The following is a 22,506-nucleotide window of genomic DNA, read 5'->3' on the forward strand; positions in this document are numbered from 1 at the left end:
GTAAAAAATTTCCCTTTTTCAGAAACAATTTTCTTTCCATTGTCAGTGTACATTTTACATACTTTCCTACTTTGACGATCATCAGTTATTTTGCTGCCCAAATAGCAAAACTCATTGGCTGCTTTTTGTGTCTCGTCCCCTAATCTAATCCTATCGTCACCTGATATTATTTGACTGCATTCCATTATCCTTGTTTTACTTTTGTTCATCTCATAACATCTTTTCAAGGCATTATCCATTCCATTCAACTAAATCTTCAAACCTTCTAGCATTTCCGACAGAATTACAAGGTCATCAGCAAACTTAAATTTCTTTTGCAAATTCCTCCTAGGTTTCCTTTACTGCTAGCTCAATGTGCAGATTAAATACAATATTCTGGTTCACTCCCTTCTCAGTTACTGCTTCCCTTCCATGTCCTTCAACTCTTATAACTGCAGCCTGGTGTCTGTGCAAATTGTATATAACTTTTTGTTCTCAGTATTTTATCCCTGCTACCTTCAGAATTTCAAAAAGTGTACTCCAGTCAACAATATTAAAAGCTTTCTCTAACCACAGAAATGAAATAAATGTAGATTCTCCTTTCTTCAACCTATCTTCTACAGTAAGTCGTATGACCAGTACTGCCTCACCTGGTCTCACAGTTTTCCAGAACCTGTACTGATCTTCCCCAAGGTCAGCTTCTACCAGTTTTTCCATTCTTTTGTAAATAATTTGAGTCAGTATTTTGCAGCATTCTTGTAATCCCACTGGATGTATTGGTGGATGATATAATCATGTGTATGTCTGTTGAGGTTGCCAGGCATGGTGTGGCAGGTTACACATGCCAACACCAGGTCACATTGCAATAACCACCACAGATTTAGTGGCTGCCATGGCCTCACTTTTCACACGTTTACAGCAAGCTCTCTGGTGTGCTGATTGACAGTGACCCTGTTTGACGTGTGTAAATTTGGACTTTGTTGTTACCTACCATTAATGCTTCGCTAGGAGTTGGACTTGTCTTTCTGCCTAATGTGGGGCTATCTTCAGTCACCATTCAACTAACAGTTATGGTTTCAGTGAATGTTCCAGTGGAATATGGTGCACCAAATGCATCACATTTAAACCTACACATAGTTTTCTCCAGCACTGATGTGTGAGTTAAAAACTCTCAGGGTTCTGTATTGACCATGAGGTATCCACATCCAGAAGTCTTTTCATGTGTATTTCCAGAAGAGCCAGGAACTATTACTTTATGTGATATAACTAAATAAATTGTACTTAAGAAGATCTGTGTTGTGAAGAAGCAAACTCACAACAACTGCAACAAATTAAATCAATGGTTTCACAGCATTCACACCTGTCAACACCTACCTTTCTTATAATTTGAATAATTACATTCTTCTGGAAGTCTGAGGCTTTTTCAGCTGTTTCACATCTCTTGTACCATCCACTCACAGACCTTATTTCAACCTAGGTCTTTCAGTCCTCTGCCTAATTTTTCTTGCAGTGTCAAATTACGTATCTCATCGACACTTTCTTCCTCTGCATGTTTTTTACACCTTTCTGCTTTCCCTTTTTTCCCTTAATATGGACTTGCCATCTGAGCTCTTGATATTTACACAGGTGGCTTTCCTTTTCCTAAGGCCTTGTAATTTTCCTATAAACAACATCTATCTTTCTCATAATCATGCATGCTTTTTCACCTTCATATTTCTCTTCTCACCATTCCTGGTTTGCCAAGTTCCAGTCCCTGTCACAATTAAATGTTCATTCCACTTAACTTCCACTTCTTTCTTTGACTTCAGTCATCTGTGAACCACATGAATGAAATTCCTCTTGATTTTGTCCTCTTTCCGAACATTCAGGTGTTCCAGTGCTTCACTTTTTATAGTGCTCTTTTCTTCTTTCATGAGTCCACACAGAGAGGCATTTTCCAACTTGTCCTGAAAACTCCTGAACTTCCCAATCTTGTTTCATACACTTAGCCTGTCTATAATTTCTGTTTTTGTAACATTGATTTCTGCTAAGTCCTTTTTCACTTCACTGGAACACCTGACCTGCATTTTGGGATTTTCGTGAAAAGGTCAAAAATTTTTACTCATTTCCAGTTCCATTCAAGCCAACTGACCATAAAATGAAATTTTCCTTTTTCTGTGAGCATCAGATAGTTTTTCATTTAGGGTGTAGATTTCTTCATTACTTTTTCTCTCCTACATACTCCAAACTTTTCTCGGATTGAGTATTTTCAATCGTACCTTTCTTTCCCTTCTCTCCAACTCTTCAGTATCTCCCATTTTGTTGAAGATTAAATATTCCACAGCATAATGGCACATCAGTTTTTAAGGCAGGGGTGTAATGCCAAATTTCTGTTTTTACCCAGAGTGATTTTTTATTGTAAATGTCCTGTTTTAATTGATTAGCCATTTCCATCTTCTGGACTCCATTTTTGCTTCCTTCAAACAATGGAAAATCCAGGATGGAATGTAACAATATTAGGAAGGAAAGCTGCTACTCACTATATAGCGGAGATGATGAGCTGCAATAGCCACAGCAAAAAGATTCACACAATTATAGCTTTCGACCATTAAGGCCTTTGTCAGCACACACACACACACACACACACACACACACACAACTTGCACACACGTCTGCAGTCTCAGTGGTGTGATTTCAGCTATCTGAGACTGCAGACATGTGTGCAAGTTGCGTTTGGGTGAGTGTGTGTGCGTGTGCATGTGTGTGTATGTGTGTCTTGCTGACAAAGGCCTTAATGGCCGAAAGCTATAATTGTGTGAATGTTTTTGTTGTGCCTATCGTGACTCAGCATCTCCACTATATGGTGAGTAGCAACTTTCCTTCTTAATAGCGTTACATTTTTGCTTCCTTCTTTACCTGCTAGATTTGTTACTGGTAGGATAGGGCAACACACAAGTGTTACGGAGATGCTTCGGAAACACAAATGTGAATCCATGTAGGCTTTCAATAGGAAAAACAAAGAAGTCATTGGTTTCTTAAAACTGAGAAGCTTCTAAAAGCACTCTGCAAATATTTCTGTTTTCTTTACCATTAATGGCTACTTTGCTGTTTTCCCCTTTAGAACATAGACTTGGTGGTTGATACTTCACCAGATTAGTCTTAAAACATTTTATAAAAATTCCTTGTTGTTTTTCTGGAAGTCTTCTTCAATATCATGTAGCACATGTGGCTATTACCCAAAGCTTTCAGACATATTAATACTAAGTGTAGAACAAAAGAATAGTCAGCTTATTACACTTTGTGAGTTATTTGAAGGCCACTGTAACTTCATCTAATGAAGCACATTGTATCAATACAAAAAGAGAAAAGAAGATTTAAAGTATGACATTTCTTCAACAGTGTGGTCGTAAAAGATGGAACATCAGCTTATTTGGAGAAGTATAGAGGAGGAATTTGGCTGTGGCCTGAAATGAAGGAATCATCAACAATTCATTTAAAATCACTGAGGATATCTATTACAAGAACAATTAGACGGATATATGCACATAACTGGAGTGTCTCAACCATTGTATCAAAGATAGGAGAAAAAGATTAGGGTTGAAAGTTCTGTTGACAATGAAGTCATTAGAGAGGAAGCACATTTTATTGCTTACCCAAAGTCCATGTTCTACTACTATATATCTTCTCTCTGTTTTCCTGCTATTAAATTCTAGTTCCTCAGATATAAATTTTTGTCTTCCATAACTGTTGGAATAACCTCTTTTACGTCATCAAACAGTCTTTCAATCTCTATCTTTGTTAGAACGAGCAGGGATATAAACTTACTACTGTGATAGCTGTTGGCTTTCAATCTATCTAGGCGACAATAATGCATGCACTATGCCATTCTTAGTTGCTTCCTCACATATTTATTTTCATATTAACTATTAGACATACTGTAGCCTCCCTTGTGGGCTGGGTACAGGTAAAGAATGGTTAACTGAGAGAACACCCTTGACACAAAACCTGACTTGTTGCCTAAAATGAAAATGTGATTTTTTTACATATACTAAAACAGTAATTCTTGAATTTAAGGGAAAAGGTTGTCTTGAAAGGATAACAGTTCACACCGTATACTTCGTTTATCCAGTTTGTAAGTTGCACACCTCTTAATAATGGTTAGATCGAACTAGCTCATTTTAGCACCTAAATTTAGTTTCATTTTCACACTGAAGGTTGGCATCGCTATATTGTTTTTTGAAACTGAACTATCACACTATCATAGTTCACAATACCCTTAATAACTGTTCAAGTAATAATCCAGCTCACCAAATGCATGCTGCTGTTTAAGAATGATGCTACTTTTTTGTCCACTGATTTTGTGTGTAATGTTGCATACCCTGCACTGTCACACTACCATTTGATGGAAAACATCCAAACTGATATTTTATCAACATCTGTAAACTGTTCATATTTTTTCATTCAGCTTGACTGCATATGTCACACCTGAAAACCGAACAACGGAAGGAAGATTGAGTATAATGTCCCGTCAACAGCTAGGTCATTAGAGATGGAGCACAAGCTCAAACTGTGTCAAGGATGAGGAAGGAAATCGGCCATGGCCTTTCAAAGGAACCATCCCAGCATTTGCATGGAGCGATTTAGGGAAATCATGGAAAACAAAATTGAACGACTGTTCCTTCTCGGCATAGACGTGTATGAATGGTAACATTTGGGCATTGTTGAATGAAACAGCAAAACAATCCCTTCTACTGAAAAATTGTGTACTTTGTTCCACTACTGATGATAATAACTCTTATCTTTCCCCACTAGAATTATTTAAAGAATGTAAAGAAGTTTTTTAGGAGAAAAAAGAGGAACATGAGAAGAAAAGAGGTACCAAAATTTTTTGTCCAAACAACAAAGAATCCCATAACCAAATAAAAACACATCAACAAATAACCCATCAATAGCTTCCTCACAAGTCAGCATAACAATTATGTAATAAAAATGTCAGGCATACTTAAAATTCTCCCAGCCCTACATCTGACCATTGTGTCAGCACTTGTTTGTACAGGTGATACACAGACATATGATACACTATGAAATCAGTTTGGTTATGTCATAGGCTTGTCATGTGCCTAGTGCTCACAGGGAGACATCTGACCTACCAGTTACATACGTCCTCTCAGAATAGCACACAACTATTTTTTGTAGATTCGATTAGTTTGCTAATATCATTTGGGTACTATGCTCACCTATAAATTTATATTGTAGAGCTGGTTCTGCTATTCAGTCCCAGCTAATAATCTTCTTCACTGTGCTCAGATCCTCTTCCTTGAAGATTTCATGAATTAGTTAGAAAACAATCTCATTTTTTTCTTTGAACAACATAAGGCTTTCATAAACAGAGTTCCATCATTAAACCATATATTGTCAAATTAACCATTAATACAATGGACCAAGCTAGTCCTACTCCTCCTCCTCTCTGGTCCATATACAATAGAGTAAGTCAAATAAATTACATTTTACATAACATTCATTGCTAATACAGGCTCTTTGGTTATTTTTTGGCAGGCCACCATAACACCCTCCATCAGCGGCTGCACAGAATAACACATTCGTTCACCATTCATGCCCATGGGTAGTGCAACTCCCATGTGTATTCTGGGCTTTGCCTAATGACAATGTTTTGCTTGACTGTAGCTCAGTTAACTTAAAATAATAATTTTTCCTCTCTATATTCATGTGAATATCTTCCATAGCTCAAAGAGCTTAAGAGTGTACCACCGCATTATCTAATGAAATGTCATATTACACTACAGGCTAAACAACCACCAAAATATCACAAAATCTACTTAATGGAGGAAACCTACTCTTTTTAACTCTGCTGTTACCCCAATGGCACTATTATTAAAATATAGTGTGTTAACCTTAGACAAACGGGGTGGGGAGCATGGTTTTCCTAGAAACTTAGCTCTTACATAAAGTCTCTAAGTTTCAAATGACTAACGATATACAACTTTCTTCATCTCAGATGGGTAAATGGGTGAAATGTCCATATGACTGAATTTTATGTGGGTTGCGTTTCCAACATACTGCTTTGATTTTTCTCTAGAACTGTTTGTCCCTATATTTCCTACTATAGTTAAGAAATAATTATTGAACAATCCTGCTACCTATGAGTGATCATTTACAACCCATAAATTTAAATCAATGGTGATGTTATCCTGCTCTGTGGCCTGTTGTCCTATGTGTTGGTTCACTACATTCTGTATAGACCTAAGGCTGTTGACGGAATTACTGACCTCTGACATAATGTAAATGTTCTTTGATTCTTAATAACTTTTCTTAGTAATTTTGACTAGTTTTTGCAGTGTGTAACTGCTGCAAGATCTTCACTAGTCTCATCAACAGATGCATTTCCTTTTTCCTTTCACATGATACTTCAATCCCTCTAGTGATCAATGGTTTTTTTACATGGCAGTTTAATATCCTTTCTGATTAACTTAAGCAGAAAGCTATCCTCAAGCAATGACATGAATTTATTGTGGAATAGATTAAATTTTACATCAGTATTTGGTTTCTTATAAATTTCATACCAAGTCATCTCTCGTAAGCTATTCTCACGAATGTTTGTTGTCCCTATGACTATGAAATAAGCTGCCACTCTTCAGGAAACATATGTTGGTCTGGCTCCTCTACAGACACCTCTGTGATGCGGTTTTGTATATGATTTGGCTATCTGTATAACAGAGGCATAACACTTTTTCTTTTGACTTCAGTTCACTATGTTGTACTGATAAAGACAGGTAAATTAAGAAACTTAATAATTGCTAGCATTTGAAGATGTGATTTGTTACCTTGCCCAATCTAGATACCATTAATTAAAAAGAAGAGAGAAGGGCTTACTCTAAAGCAGACCTTGGACTAAATGTCAGAGCACTTGTGTAACCAAAATGAAAAAAAATGGCTATATGATTAAGATTGATGGCCAGTTGGCAGAAATGGACAGTCACATGAATGTAAGGGAGGGACATATGACAGTGGATATGAACAGGTACAGGAAGTATATTTTTAGGCAGAAGACATGCATGAGGTAATGGACTTGACTAGAACATAAATTTGGTGCCACAGAAGCCAGTTTTAAGTCAGCCTGTTCCAAGATTTTGAGCGTGAAGCCCATGTCAGTCAAAACAGCCATAATGTACTTGTACAATAATGTGTTTGACTTGATATGAAACCAGACTCTGAATTAGATCTGTTAATAACATATGCAGATTAACTTGAAAATGGAAGACACACAGTGCCTAGATTCCGAGTTAGAACTTATGTCAATCTGAATAGTAATAATGTAATGGTCCAATGACGTGTTGTGGTGAATAAGAAGACGGACAGTGGAGTAGGACAATTAACAATGATTGCTGATTAATATAAAAGTGTCACATGTATTTTCATCTGAGTGAGACTGTTGTTGGTTGGTTAGGTTATACTGTACAGTGATTATTGTTGTATAATTAGAAGATGCAGTATGCACATACCTGGTAAATGAGACTTTATTATGTAGCAATGATGTTACATTCCATCACACGTTTTCCATTGTTTGACTTAATTATGTACTTAAGACATGGATTGGTCATAACTAATTCAGTGAGGGAGTCTGACATTTATGGAAGTAAAACCTGAATCAAATGTGTGCCGACCACACTACTGGGTGTAGGTAGTGCTGTACCCACCGACATTTACAGCCAATTTTTTCACCTCGATCATGCTACTGAGGACCAGGTACGTCACAATCTCTAATTGTGACTGTGTCATAGTACACGACAACAAGAATTAACATAACTGAAAGCAGAGTAGCTGTGTGAATTACTATTCCCACATTCCAATTAAGAAAAAAAGGGCAGCCTCACGATGATAGTCTGTGGGGGAGGCTGTTGTACTTTGGGTCATGTATACCTTGGATCACTTGTCTGTTTATCAGAATGTGCTTCCATGTAGAGTGTAATAGTTGAATGGTTCAAGTGTTACTCACCAAGCTGCTTTGCCATCCTGCACTTGTAGTGCCGAATGACAAAGTGTGGGCAAGCTCACTTAACCGGTTTCAAGTGCAAAAATTAACAATTTTTGTGTTTAGTTTTTGCTTTTTTGATAGACCTTTTGGTAAACAATAAATGTGATATGGCATGAATGGCTGGGAGGCCCCTAATTATAGGTTCAGCTGCCTAATTGAGAAGATCCTTCCTCTCCTCCGCACCTGCAAGCACCTTTCTGTCGTGAAGTACGAGAGTTTTGTGTGGAAATGTATCTGTTAAGTGTAGGTAACTGTAGTGAGTGTGTGTGTGTGTTTAGTGTAGTGCAGTGTAGTGTAGTGTAGTGTCAAGTTCACGTTGAAGATGATAAGAGAAGGGAGAGAGGGAAACCCAGTTCTGGCACACAGCCTACTTCTCTCGAAGAGCACCAAGAGGCCTGCCGAGCTTAATGTCCCCGTCTGATAGATGGATCACCACAACAGTCTCACACGCCATTGCTTCACAAGACACTGTAGTGAGGTTTGGAATTTAATCCAGGACACTGACACAAAGACTGGAGATTAGTAACGTAAACCACCACTCTTCTCATAAGAAACTGTAAAGGCAAAGGGAAAATTGTCAATACCATGCAGTATATCCAGACAATCATCCATCCAAGTACTGGCCACATGTGATGGTGCTTAACTTCTCAGTGATCTGATGGGAACTGGCCACTGACATGGCCTTTTGGTAAGGTTGAAGAATACCGCACCTATCCCACTTCATTCAGTATGATCTGGTGAGTAAAACCATAGTTTGCAGATCTAAACATGGAAACAGTGCCATCTTGTACGTTGGATCACAAACACATCATGTATCTCAGATCAGTAATTCAAGGTACAAGATGTTAATATTTTGGAATCTCATGTTTCAAGTAACAATGCCAAAAAGTAATTCAGGCAAAAAGAGGTTCCTGTTGCTCCAGATGCCATGAATAAAACTATGAAAGCTGTCAGTTCTCAGGACAGAACAAAATTTCTATCGGAGAAGCCTGTAAAATCTACAGTGTCATATTCACTACACTTGTTTGACATTTGCAATATTTTAATGAAGCTGGCAGTGAATTTCACAACATCAACTATGATACCAAAAGGGTGTTTAACAATAATGGGGAATTAAGTTTAGTAGAGAACCTAAATATCATTGCAGAAATGAAGTATGGATTTAGAAAATGGGCCATCTAAGTGGGAGAAGTGTGAAACATGGAGAATAAATAGTTTGGACAAGAAGAGAATAGAAGCTTTCGAAATGTGGTGCTACAGAAGAATGTTGAAGATTACGTGGGTAGGTCACGTAACTAATGAGGAAGTATTGAATAGGACTGGGGAGAAGAGAAGTTTGTGGCACAACTTGACTAGAAGAAGGGATCAGTTGGTAGGACACGTTCTGAGGCATCAAGGGATCACCAATTTACTATTGGAGGGCAGCGTGGAGGGTAAAAATCGTAGAGAGAGACCAAGAGATGAATACACTAAGCAGATTCAGAAGGATGTAGGTTGCAGTAAATACTGGGAGATGAAGAAGCTTGCACAGGATAGAGTAGCATGGAGAGCTGCATCAAACCAGTCTCAGGACTGAAGACCACAACAACAACAACAACAACTTTCTTCTATAAAATAAAAAGTTGCTAATCTCTCACTTGGTTCCACCACTAGTAACCATCTTTGTAAAGGCATTCAACTGGGCCTGCTGTGGTGGATAAGGTGAGGATCGACATACAGGGTCGTCCATCTGAAGTTTCGGATGAGATTATCTCGAAAACTATACATTGGGTAAAAATAGTGGGTAAGACAAGTTTGTAAGCTCAAAGAGGGACATCAAATGATACTACACATGACCTCCAGCCCCCATCTTAAATGGAAACACCCATTTTTTATTGCAGATTTGGATTCTCCAGAAAAAAGTAATCAAGTTTTGTCTGAAACATTTTTTTAAACCATTGAGAGATCAAGAAAAAGGTAAGATTGGGGAGGAACTCTGATTTATTTAGAATTATCTGAGAAAGAAGCATGAAATTGATAAAAAAAGTCCACCAATTCTTTTGTTACACCAAATTAAGCTATTTTTGTACAAAATGTACTGTATATTACTTTTAGCGTTACTCAGGAACAATGACATGGATGTAGTAGAATGATGTTCCCATGGGGTGCTTCATTAGTATGAGTCCCCTTGCCTCTCACAGTGAGTCCCCTTGCCTCTTGCAATTTGGGGTGCTTAATTAATGAAATAAGCCACGAAGAAATTGTTCAAAATTATCCCCATTTGCTTCAATGCATAAAGTCAATTGTCTGCGAAAGTTGTCCACAGTTTTGAGCAGCACATCCTGTGGTATGGCTGCACATGCTCTTCGAATGCGTTACTCCATATTGTTTTGGGTTGTGGGCTGTCTATCATTAACAATGTTTTTTAAATAACCCCACTGGAAAAAATCAGGAGATGTTAGGTCTGGTGAACGTGATTGGCCACTGAATTGGTCCATCGCGTCCTATCCACTGACCAGGGTGCGATAAATTTAAAACGTTCCGCATATTTTTAGCATAATGGGGAGCTGCTCCATCCTGTTGGAACCACATTCATTGCCTAGTTTCTAAATCAACATCTTCCATTAGCTCCAACAAATCATCGTGCAGAAGTTGTAAATAAGATTCCCCAGTAACGTTTCAGTAAAAAAAAATTAGGTCCTATAAAGTAACTGTTTAAAATTCCACACCAGCTCAATAACGATCATTTGCATTGATTGTCAACTGGTCTGTGCCAGTGTGGATTGACAGGGGACCTATAATGACAATCATGACGATTTAATTCGCCATTGTTTTTGAATGTTGCTTCATCGGTGAACAAAATGTATCTAAAAAAAATCATTGTCACCTCTTATTATTTCCAAGGCTCACTGGCAGAAGTGCACATGCATTTGCATTCTTTCAGCATTAATGCCTGTGTCAGTGTGATATGATATGCATGATATTTATGTGCCTTCAAAAGCCTCAAAACAGTTGATTTTGGTATTCTAGTTTATCTCTGAATCGCACGACTACTCATTTCAGGATCCAGTTGAGCACAGGTGAGAATGGTAAGACATTGTATTCGCGATGACGAGGTGGATGATGCATGTATCCATTTCGAGTTCGTTGAGTGCAATTTACTTGGATATCGTCTGTCTGGGAAACGATCCGCATACAATTGCGCAGCTGCAGCGTAATTGTTATGGCATTCACCTAAAATTAACATCATATCAACAATCTCTGTAGGAGGATAGTGAGCCATGTTTCGCTGAAGAATAATTTACCTTCATTAGTTGATGTTTATGGTACATAATCTAAAAGTGAAGTGATGTTTGATCGCATTTCACTGACCTTTATACTGAGCCATAGTTTGCAGTTTGTCCACGGTAGCACCACAGTCGGGTGAGTAATGCAATTGTGAAGAGTTCCCTAATGAGATTGTAATACCATTCCGCCTCCCTCCATCAAAAACTGTGGCAGGTAGGATACACTTTGTAAAAAAATAGCTTAATTTGGCGTAATAAAAGAATTGGTGCACATTTTGTATTGATTTGATGCATCTTCTCGGAACATTCTAAATAAATCGGAGTTTTAATTTTTCTCGATTTCAGTGCCATCTGTCAATGGTTTAAAAAAATGTTTCAGACAAAACTTGATTACTTTTTTATGGAGAGGGGGCGGGGGCTGGGGGTCATATGTAGTATCATTTGATGTCCCCCTTTGAGCTTATGAACTTGTCTTACCCACTATTTTTACTCGGTGTATAGTTTTCGAGATAATCTCATCCGAAACTTCAGATGGACCACCCTGTGTATAAGCATCTAAAGCCACTTCCAATAAGGCCTCCTCATTCACAGCGTCATCTTCTATTTCATTTGTCTCTGGTTCAAAATCTTCATCTTCATCTGTGAAGACAACTTCCAGTTCAACATCATAATTCTCTAATGGAAGTAAAATTTCTTCATCAGAAAGTCCACACTGACAAAGACAGTTGAAAAAGTCCTTCCTGGACAAAGAATATTACCTGCCCTGAAACAAGATAAACTGCAGCAGACTGGAATGTGTACATACTAAGTAGCAGCAGCAACAACTGTGAATGATTTCTGATTGCTGCCACCTCATTGTTGGCTTACTTACATATACTCAGAAGAGAAATTACAGCAGTGTCAAACTGACCCCTTCCAGTGTTCTAAGTATACTGAATGAAATGTCCTAGAAAATAGAAATATTTTGTAAATCCAAATTCCTCATCATTAACAGGAAAAAAGTTAGGAGAAGTCATATGGTTTCATGAACAAAGTAAAGAAAATTGGATAGGCCATTGAAGAAAAATGTAGGACACCATTCTAGTGTTACACACAGTTAAAAGAAGAAAACAAAGAACATTTCAGCTTTTTCTTTAACAGTCGATTTCGAAGCACTAAGTCTTTGTCTTTGCGCACGTAATATGACAATCGTGAATGTATTTGTTTGCAAAAAATGGCAAATTTCACCAAAAATACATGCTAAATTTGCAGTCCGTACATATGTATATGTTCTTTTCATATCTATATAGGCATGCAACTGTACTCATTGGCAAGACACAATGTTTCAATCGAATGATTATATGTGACACGTTGTAGTGCCTCAAGAATTTTGGGGTAAATTCTAGAGACAATCAGTCCTCCACCATCTTGAACACTCAATATTTTAAGTATGAATGTGGGAGAGTGGAGATGTGTCTACCGCACCACTGGTTTTGGTGTGTGCAGGATGGACATGTATCAGGAGAATACTGCAATTGAGGTGGTCGATCGGAGCAGATAAGTGTTTGCCGCTCGCACCATAGAAGCTGTATGTGACGTACAAGCAGCAAGGACACGTTATTCCTTGACAGTGTAATGATTGTAATTGTTATGAACAAATGAAATATGTTTTGGCTAGAGACTTTTAATTCGGGTGTTAGACTTGCTAGAAGCAAGAACTGTCTTTGAATTACTGGTGGTTATTAAACTCATCACATTGTAAATATACTTGATTGTATCTGACGGTTAAAGACACAATTGACTTGCAAGAATTTGTATACTTATGCAAGACTTGTGGAAACAGAAATATATCAGAACTGAACTGAAAGTATTATGAGAGTTTCAAGTAAGTCAATTGTAGTAAGAGAAAAGGAAAGTGTGCAATCCAGTTTTGCACTGCTTCTCTCATCGCCAAACCATTAGAATGTGGTGGCCGACATGATCAGGACTCGAAGAAAGAGGAATCTTAAAACAAAATCAAGATAAGAAGATATAGTGAGTTGCCATCGCAACCAATAGTAACAAGACAGGGAAATTGTTTCGCAGAGTTGGATTCTGCATAAACGGCAAAAAGGGTGAAAGTTGATGAATACCAGACAAAAGAAGAAGCAAGGAAAATCTGAACAGTTTAGACTAAGAAGAGTTACGATGAGATCTGTTTGACGCCGAGGATCCAGTGTGGAGAGTAAGCAGCCTTCATACACATCGCAGGGGCATGAAAGCAGTAACCAGCAACAGACGCCAACGGCATCAACTGCTGCTCACTGGTGCTGACTACAAATCTGTTCACTGATGCTGAAACTAACCTTCGATGCTGCCGGCACCCGTGCTGTTCACTGGTGCTGATTTCACAACTGCTCACTGGCGCAGCCTACGACTCTACGCCGGTTGAGCGAAAGACAATAATTATTTGAGTGCAGAGTTAAGGACACTGTTCAATAATAGACTGTTAGTATAGTTATTATACTCTGAGGTGAATTTTTTAAATGATCTCTAGATCTAAAAGTAGAAAGAATATGGATCAAGAACAGCAACTAGCAGAACCAGCCACAGCTATTAAAAGTACCTAGGGAAATGCCAGACTGGTCTGAAATAGTGAATTTAATTAAAGCCCAGTTGGGCAGAGTCATCAGCTGTAAACGCTCAAATTGCTTCTTTAAAAAAATGAGTTGAAAGCTAAGTTAGATGACCAGAGAACAGAGTCAAATGCTCAAAATGCTTCTTTGAGTAATTAACTGAGTGCGAGTTTAAGTTAAAAACTAGAAGCACAATGTGCCACTTTAAGTGAAAAGCTTGATGCACAGAATGCTAATTTTTAAGTAGAGAAATAGACACAGTGAATACTCAAGTAAATAATAAATTGGACACTCAGAATAAAACTTTGGGATTGTTAAGTGCAAAAGTAGATGAACAAAATAAGAAATTTAGCCAGTTGTGTGACGGCATGGGAAATTTGAAGACTGAATTTGACATTTTAACCACTAAGGTGGAAAATTTTAAAATATATTTGAAGGGTAAATTAACTAGTTCTTTAAGTAGTCACGTCAATAAGTGATTCACTGACTTTAGTCAGACACAGAGTAACCAGATTCAGGATTTGGCAAAGAAACTAGAATTTGATATTGAAGATAAGTGTAATGGTGTAGAGTCTGATATGAATGAAAAACTAGGATCATTTCAAAGCGTATGTAATGTAAAACAACGATTACACACTTCAAAGGAAAGTGTTGAAAAGCAGGACAAACTAATCCCTGTAGTCCAGTCACAAATAGCAGGCATTAATACGTGAGTTGATAATGTGGAAAGAAATTTTAAGAAGAAACTAGCCACTTCAGACATAATAAATATCAGTAATCTGGAGGAACAGGTAGAAGAGATGATAGACAGATACGTTGCCACAAGAGTAATCTCCGACAATGTATCTCCAATCTTATCTTCTGAACTTAGTAATATGAAGAAGGATGTAGATGAACTGTGGAAGGAATTCAAACTAATGCGGGACAAAGTAGATAACAGAGTGACTTCTCCCAACATTGTATTAACTAGTGAAGTGATGACAGATTTATAATGTGGAGCAAATTCAGGGTTATCTAGACAGTTTCCCAAATTTAAGCCACATGGGGAAGTAGTCCCTACCCATTTTCTGAAACAGTTTAACCAAGCCTTGCCGAAAAACTGGGAAGATTTAAAAAGGATCGAATTTGCAGTAGGGTCCTTTTAGGAGAAGCTTCGGAGTGCGGCACGGTGAACATCAAGAACTTTTTGTCTCAGGCAGACTTCCAGAAGAAGTTTAAGGAGAAGTATTGGTCAGCTAGTACCCAGGAAAAATTAATATCTGATTTGTGGGAACCTAAATATTATAACAGTATGTGGGGTATGATGAGACAGTATTTCGACTTGCATTTAACACGTGCAAAGTACTTAGATAAACCCGTGGAGGAAGAAGGGTTAGTTCGAATTCTAATAAGACGTTTACCCATGTATGCTGTAAAAGATATACTCTGTAGTGGGTGGAAAACCATAGAAGAACTGTTGTCTTTTGTAGATGCACTTGATACCTTAAACAAAGACCGCGACGAAAAAGTACATCAGAGCAAAAATCAGAATTACAGAAGAGGTAGTAATAATAGTAATAGTAATTTTAAGAGACACAAGACCAACTTAGCTAGAGTACACCAGTGTAACCAGAATAAAGGTAACAGAAATTACCAAAAGAAGCATCCAACTTTGAATATAAGCCCAATGGCATTGCAAGAATTTGTACCAAGCAGTAATAAAGTACAAAGTGGTAACGTAATACCGTAATTTGGTAACCAACCATTGATTACCAATAATGAGAAAAACATAGTGCAATCTTGATCCAGGGCAGGGACCCAGGTCGTAGAAATACATTAGGAGGTCTAGTCCATAATAAGTATGTTAATTTCACACATAAAATACCAACCACAGAATGGTTGTTGCTGGAAGAACCGAACTTAACCACCATTAAGCCACAACCAATAATAATAGGAAAAGTAGAGGATTTTGAAGTTAACATATTTATAGATACCGGGAGTGAAGTGTCATTTATTTCTAGCACTTTCTTTAGCAGATTATGAACTACACATCACTTACAGCTACTACCAGTAATGGGGGTGTACATAGTCTGTATTACTGGAACGAAGAGCAAAGTCTTAAAACATGAGACCCAGGTGAACTGCAACATTGGGAATATCCCATTTCGTCAGACACTGTTAGTAGTAGAAAATATCAATAGGGATGTGTTGTTTGGCCTAGATTGGCTGTCAAAATTTAACGTCATAATGAATTTTGAGGAGAATCTTCTGCATTTTGATAAAGATGGCTACAAATATTGTGCACCATTTGCAACAGACAGCTATATTGGTAAACAAACAACTGAGAGTCAATGTTTATGATTAACAGTGACAGCACAATTGTCACCAGAGATAGAAAAGATAAGTCACGTGTCACATCAAGTTGACACACACGGCAAAGTAAATGATTCACCAATATTAACCAGTGAACAAAAACTAGGCTTATATAAAATTCTAATGGAATATGAAGAAATATTTTCCAATCATCCTGATAGTATTAGTGATTATACATGTAAATTTAAAATCAAAGATAGTACTCCATTTTTCTGTAAGCCATATCCAATATCAATAAGTCTAAAAGAAGCAGTTAAGGAAGAAATTGACAAGATGATTGACAATAACGTAATAGAATGTAGCTCTAGCATCATGAATAATCCCTTGGTAGCAGTAAGAAAAGGCTACAGGGGGTGTGCGATTAGTGCTAGATGCACGTACTTTGAATAAGCATATAGAGACGGAATGACACAGACCAATTAACATCGATGAATTATTGTCCAAATTTGAGAAAGCAAAGTATTTTAGCCAATGGACCTGACTGCTGGATATTGGCAAATTAGGTTACATCTTGAATCAAAGATATATACAGTGTTTCTATTTGATGGGAAATCATATCATTTTAATGTGTTACCATTCAGGCCAAATATCTCGGTATCTGTGTTCATATGTGCGCTGGATGAGGTGTTATGAAGGGAATTGTTAAAGTATTTGATAATATATGTACATGATATACTCGTAATCTCATCTACCTAGGCAGAGCACTGCCTGACCTTGAGTAGAACCCTGGAAAGATTTAAACAAAAAAGTATTACGGTAAAATTGTCCAAATCGCACTTTGCGAGGCAAGAGCTTAAGTTTTTGGGGCATATTGTAGAAGTGCAGGGAATTAAACCCAATGCAGAACACATAAAAGCTATTAAGGAGTGTTCACCACCTAAAAACATAAGACAATCGAAGGGATTCCATAGGATGGCCGGATACTATATACGATATATACGAAATCGAGAGTTGAACGACATAAGACTTTTACATTTATTATGGAAGGGAATACTGTGGGTTTGAGACCAAGAGGTCAATGATGCACTTGAAAATGTATAAAGAGCACTGGTAGAATCACCTATATTACACCATCCGGTTATAGGTGAGCCATTTAAAATATCAAGAGATGCGTCTGACAATGGTATAGCAGCAGAACTTTTCCAAAGAGAGTGAGGTCTGGAAAGTGCACATCACAGATCTATAGCTTTTGCTAGCCAGAGTCTTAACAAACATAAATTAAACTACACAGCCACAGAAAAAGAACTATTAGCAGTAGTATGGAGTATCCAACAATTCCAAACACTAGTATGGGGGTCAGAGTCCCATGTATATATGGATCATCAAACTCTATCTTTTTTAATGAGTAGTCGGTTATTACACAGTAGATTAATGCGGTGGATGTTGTTCCTACAGGAATATGACATTAAAATACAGTATGTAAAAGGTTCTGAAAATATTGTACCTGACACTTTGTCTAGACTACCTGTATACATGAAAGTGCTAAAACATAGGGAAGGACCCGGTGTAATTTTTGCGATTAATTTTATGACAGTAGAATATCCGCACAACAGGGTACAAGAAATGGCTCAAAGAATAACCAACAACATCCATCATGATCCGTACTTTACAGAAATATAAGCTATGTGTGACAAGAATTCCTCACCTCTTAATCTGGTAGGGAAGTGGAAAATTATAGGGCATAATTTATTTTGGAGAGACAGTATAACATCTTGATGGTGGCGTTTATGCATCCTGAAGTTGATGGAGGACGAAATTGTGTGGTATGTCCATATGGGATATGGACATTTTGGAATAAAAAAGTGTATAGCTCACATGAACAAGTCCTATTATTTTAAGAAATTAGGACATAAGGTAGCATCTTTAATTAGAACTTGTGAAACCTGTCAGAAAGTAAAAGAGAATAACACTCATGTTACATACAAAATGTATCTAATCATTCCTAAGGCATTACACGATCTTACAGCAGCGGATTTCTTCGGACAAATTCCAAAAGGGCAAGGAGGAGTATCGTACATTTTTGTCCTCATAGTGTGTTGCTCGAAGTATGTTAAATTATATCCTATTAAGAAAGCGAATACACCAACCGTGATTCACTGTCTGCAACAATACTTTCTCGAGGTAGGCGAACCAAAACGATTTCTTACAGACTATGGGCCACAATTTGTCAGTAAGGAATTTAAAGAATTTTTAGCATGGGAGGACCATTGTCAAGTACTAATATCCAACCATAATCCGTCTTCCAATTCGTGTAAAAGGATTATGAAGGAAATTGGAAAATTATGCCGCACCTATTGCCATGAAAAACATACGTCACGGCATCGAAAGTTAAAGACTTTGAGCTTATCTTAAATGAATTATTGCTGTTATTAACTGGATTAACACCTTTGGAAGTAATAGGCAAAATCTTTGTGGGAGAACATCTTATTAAATGTTTTACTTGGCTGCAAGAACCTATTGTTGATGACAAACTTAATCAAACTTAAGAACTTGGTTGAAAGGGCACAACAACGAGTAAGCAGACATAATGAGAAAGCTATCGAACCTCAATACAAGGTCGATGACCTGGTTCTAGTAAAACAGCATCTTCATAGTTCTGACCTGAAGAACGAGATGCATAAATTTTTCCAAAAGTATGAAGGACCTTACCAAGCCTTAGCTTTGGTCGATCCTATAACGGGATCAGAAAAAGGAAAATACAATGTTAAAGACATAAAGTTATATATCTCCGCTGCACATTAACATTCTGTGTTAACAGGCGGAGTGACGAGTGTTGGATACCTACTTGTTTTCAGTGTTTCTTCTGTGCTATTTTTTCCTGCACCAAATTCCCTTCAAATCTTAAACTATTATGTAATCTATTCTTGAATTCTTAAACTATCCTATAATTTTAATGCATACAAAACTGAATATAATGGTAAAGTAGAAAACTTAAGAGAATCACAGATGAACAGTGATCTCTAGACATGAAATGAAACGAATAAAATATTATTTGAGTGGAAGGTATAATATGATGACACTATTTAAACCGAGTGATGTCTACATGACAGAAACTGAACAGTGTATTTTATGTGTGTATAAAATATAGTGTTAAGTGATTAACTAAACAACTATTTTATTTTAGTGTATAATTTTCTATTTTTGTAGAACATTTTATGCCTTTTATGAGATGTGATGTAAAGGGAGGGTTTGTATTAGTTTGTATTAGTAGCATGACTAACACCAAACACACAGCACACCTTTCACACAATCCTCGCAGACAAGTGTGACTGATTCTTCTGCATTTTCCATTCCACAGGGGTTGCTAAGATTTTTCTTGGGAGGACTGCAAAGGTGAAGGTGAGACTGTCCGGTCTGTAGAAGACGTTTAAAACCATACCTCCTCTGGCTTCTCACTAAAGTACCGGCAAAGGAGAGATCCTGGGGAAGGGGGGTGGGAAGAGTTTCCTGTCTTTGGGGCTATCTTCTTTCTCTTCGCCGATCTTAGCAACCATTTCTACTTTTTCCTTTCTTACTTCTCATCTGAGTACCAGACTATCTTTCCCTCTTTACATATTCATATACTTCTATCGCTCAAGTCCTCCTTATTTTCCGTGGCTTCCAATAACCTTCAACTTATTTCATGCAGGTAGGCTGAAGAATCAGGACACACAGACACACTTACGCATATACACAAAACACGAAGATGCAAACAATGAAAGTACAGATAAAAATGATGTAAGAACTGACAAGTGTTGTAGGGGGAAAGAATGTGCACATAGAGAGATATGCACACATGGCTGTTTATTGAGACGGTTCTACATCACCTAGTTACTTGAGAAAACTATCATGTAGATGTTTATTAATATGTATATATAGGAAATATATGTATAAGAACAATAATGATTCTATATCGCATATGTACATAAGGATATAAAAATATATCTAAAAACAAAGATGATGTGACTTACCAAATGAAAGTGCTGGCAGGTCGACAGACACACAAACAAACACAAACATACACACAAAATTCAAGCTTTCGCAACAAACTGTTGCCTCATCAGGAAAGAGGGAAGGAGAGGGGAAGACGAAAGGAAGTGGGTTTTAAAGGAGAGGGTAAGGAGTCATTCCAATCCCGGGAGCGGAAAGACTTACCTTAGGGGGAAAAAAGGACAGGTATACACTCGCACACACGCACATATCCATCCACACATACAGACACAAGCAGACATATTTGGTCTTCCACTCCCGGGATTGGAATGACTCCTTACCCTCTCCTTTAAAACCCACTTCCTTTCGTCTTCCCCTCTCCTTCCCTCTTTCCTGATGAGGCAACAGTTTGTTGCGAAAGCTTGAATTTTGTGTGTATGTTTGTGTTTGTTTGTGTGTCTGTCGACCTGCCAGCACTTTCATTTGGTAAGTCACATCATCTTTGTTTTTAGATATATATTTCCTACGTGGAATGTTTCCCTCTATTATAACCATAAGGATATAAAAACTATGATAATTCCACATCAGGGATACGTAAGAATGAAGTGTGAGTAAATACATAAGAAGGAAGTGTGAGTGGTTAAGGAGAGCTTAAGCCAAGGAGGGACTAATAAGCATAAGCCAAGGAGGAACAAATTGTGATAATTATTCAGGAATGTCAGTCGAAAATTTGTTCTGATGATTTGTAGGATAGTGGGACAAGTAAAGCATAAGTAAATGTATGATATATTGAATAATACATATGTGGTGTATATTGGAAGCATAGGAGTGGAACCATACTGGAGGACTCTAGGGGATTAAATGGAGTATTAAGAAGCGAGTGTTAAGTGTGAAACAGATGTAGTTTCCAGACAATATTTAATTATAGTGTACATAAAGATGTATACTAGGGTAATGAACCATGAGGCTTACTCATGAAGGATAAGGAGGGTGCACCCAGCATGTATTGGATATAAAAGGGCAGATAGGCAGACCTAAGAAAGGCTGACTTATACTGAGAGGACAGGGGCACCAAGAAGGGGATTGACCTGTACCATAGGAAAATAGGAATTAAAACGGGGCGTACCTGCCAAAACAGAAGGGAAAGGGTACTCATAGGATCAACCAGTATATGAGTTATAGGTACTGTTTCTAGACGGGAAAGGACAGTATCGTGACAAAAATCACAAAATTTTGTAGAGATTATTCTGGTAAGTTTGGATTCTCTATTCCACTAGCATTGTTATGGTTTATGTTTATGAGTGTCGGAAAGAACACTTTCATTTTCCCAGAGTTCTCCCAGACTACAAGCTACGGTAGATAATGAAACTAATACATACTAAAGAAAAAAACAGTACAGAGAAGTAGAGTACAGAATGACATAATTAAGTGTCTACGACACCTGGAGTTTGTGATTGGAAATAAAAAATTTTGCCTGCATGATTCCTAGATATAAAAGTACTAACTCCAGTAGTAGGTGAAATGCTCAGATAGTTATTATCAAAATGAAGAAAGAAGAGCTAGATATTAAGTACACGATTACTAGAAGAAATATAATGTATATTGATTAAAGTGTGAATTAGAATTATGGGAGATATTAATGTACATGAATATATATAAAATGTACATGAATATATATAAAATATCGCATGTTCGAGCAAAGGGGAGGGATATGTAGTGCCTCGAGAATTTCGGGGTAAATTCTAGAGACAATCGATCTACCACCATCTCGAACTCTCGATATTTTAAGCACGAGTGTGGTAGAGTGGAGATGTGTCTACCGCACCACCAGTTTTTGTGTGTGTAGGATGGACGTGTATTGGGAGAATACTGCAATCGTGGCTGTCAATCGGCGCAGACAAGTGTTTGCTGCTCGCGCCATAGAAGCTGTATGTGACGTACAAGGAGCAAGCACACGTTATTACTTGGCGGTGTAATGGTTGTAATTGTTATGAACAAATAAAATATGTTTTCACTAGAGACTTTTAATTCGGGTGTTAGACTTGCTAGAAACAAGAACTGTCTTTGAATTTCTGGTGGTTATTAAACTCATCACATTGTAAATATACTTGATTGTATCTGACGGTTAAAGACACAATTGATTTGCAAGAATTTGTATACTTATGCAAGACTTGTTATTATGAGAGTACCTAGTTATTTCAAGAGCAGAGAGAGAGGTTTTTTTTTTAATCCCTCTAACCAGCATTATTTCTTTGGAGAAGGAGTTGCGGAGATCGACGCAGCCACATATCCAGTGAATTGTAATAAGAGAAAAGGAAAGTGTGCAGTCCAGTTTTGCACCACGTCTCTTGTCACCAAACCGTTAGAATGTCAT

The 22,506-nt window shown here is 37.5% G+C and overlaps 1 protein-coding gene across 1 annotated transcript in view; it reads right to left on the reverse strand.

The window, feature by feature from the left end:
- LOC126482334 (autophagy-related protein 2 homolog A) overlaps positions 1–22,506 on the reverse strand; it is a 485,244-nt gene that overhangs the window by 249,592 nt on the left and 213,146 nt on the right. The gene's annotated exons all lie outside the window — the stretch shown is intronic.

This window comes from Schistocerca serialis, chromosome 5 (genome assembly GCF_023864345.2).
Source record: "Schistocerca serialis cubense isolate TAMUIC-IGC-003099 chromosome 5, iqSchSeri2.2, whole genome shotgun sequence".
In the NCBI taxonomy this organism is placed as follows: domain Eukaryota; kingdom Metazoa; phylum Arthropoda; class Insecta; order Orthoptera; family Acrididae; genus Schistocerca; species Schistocerca serialis.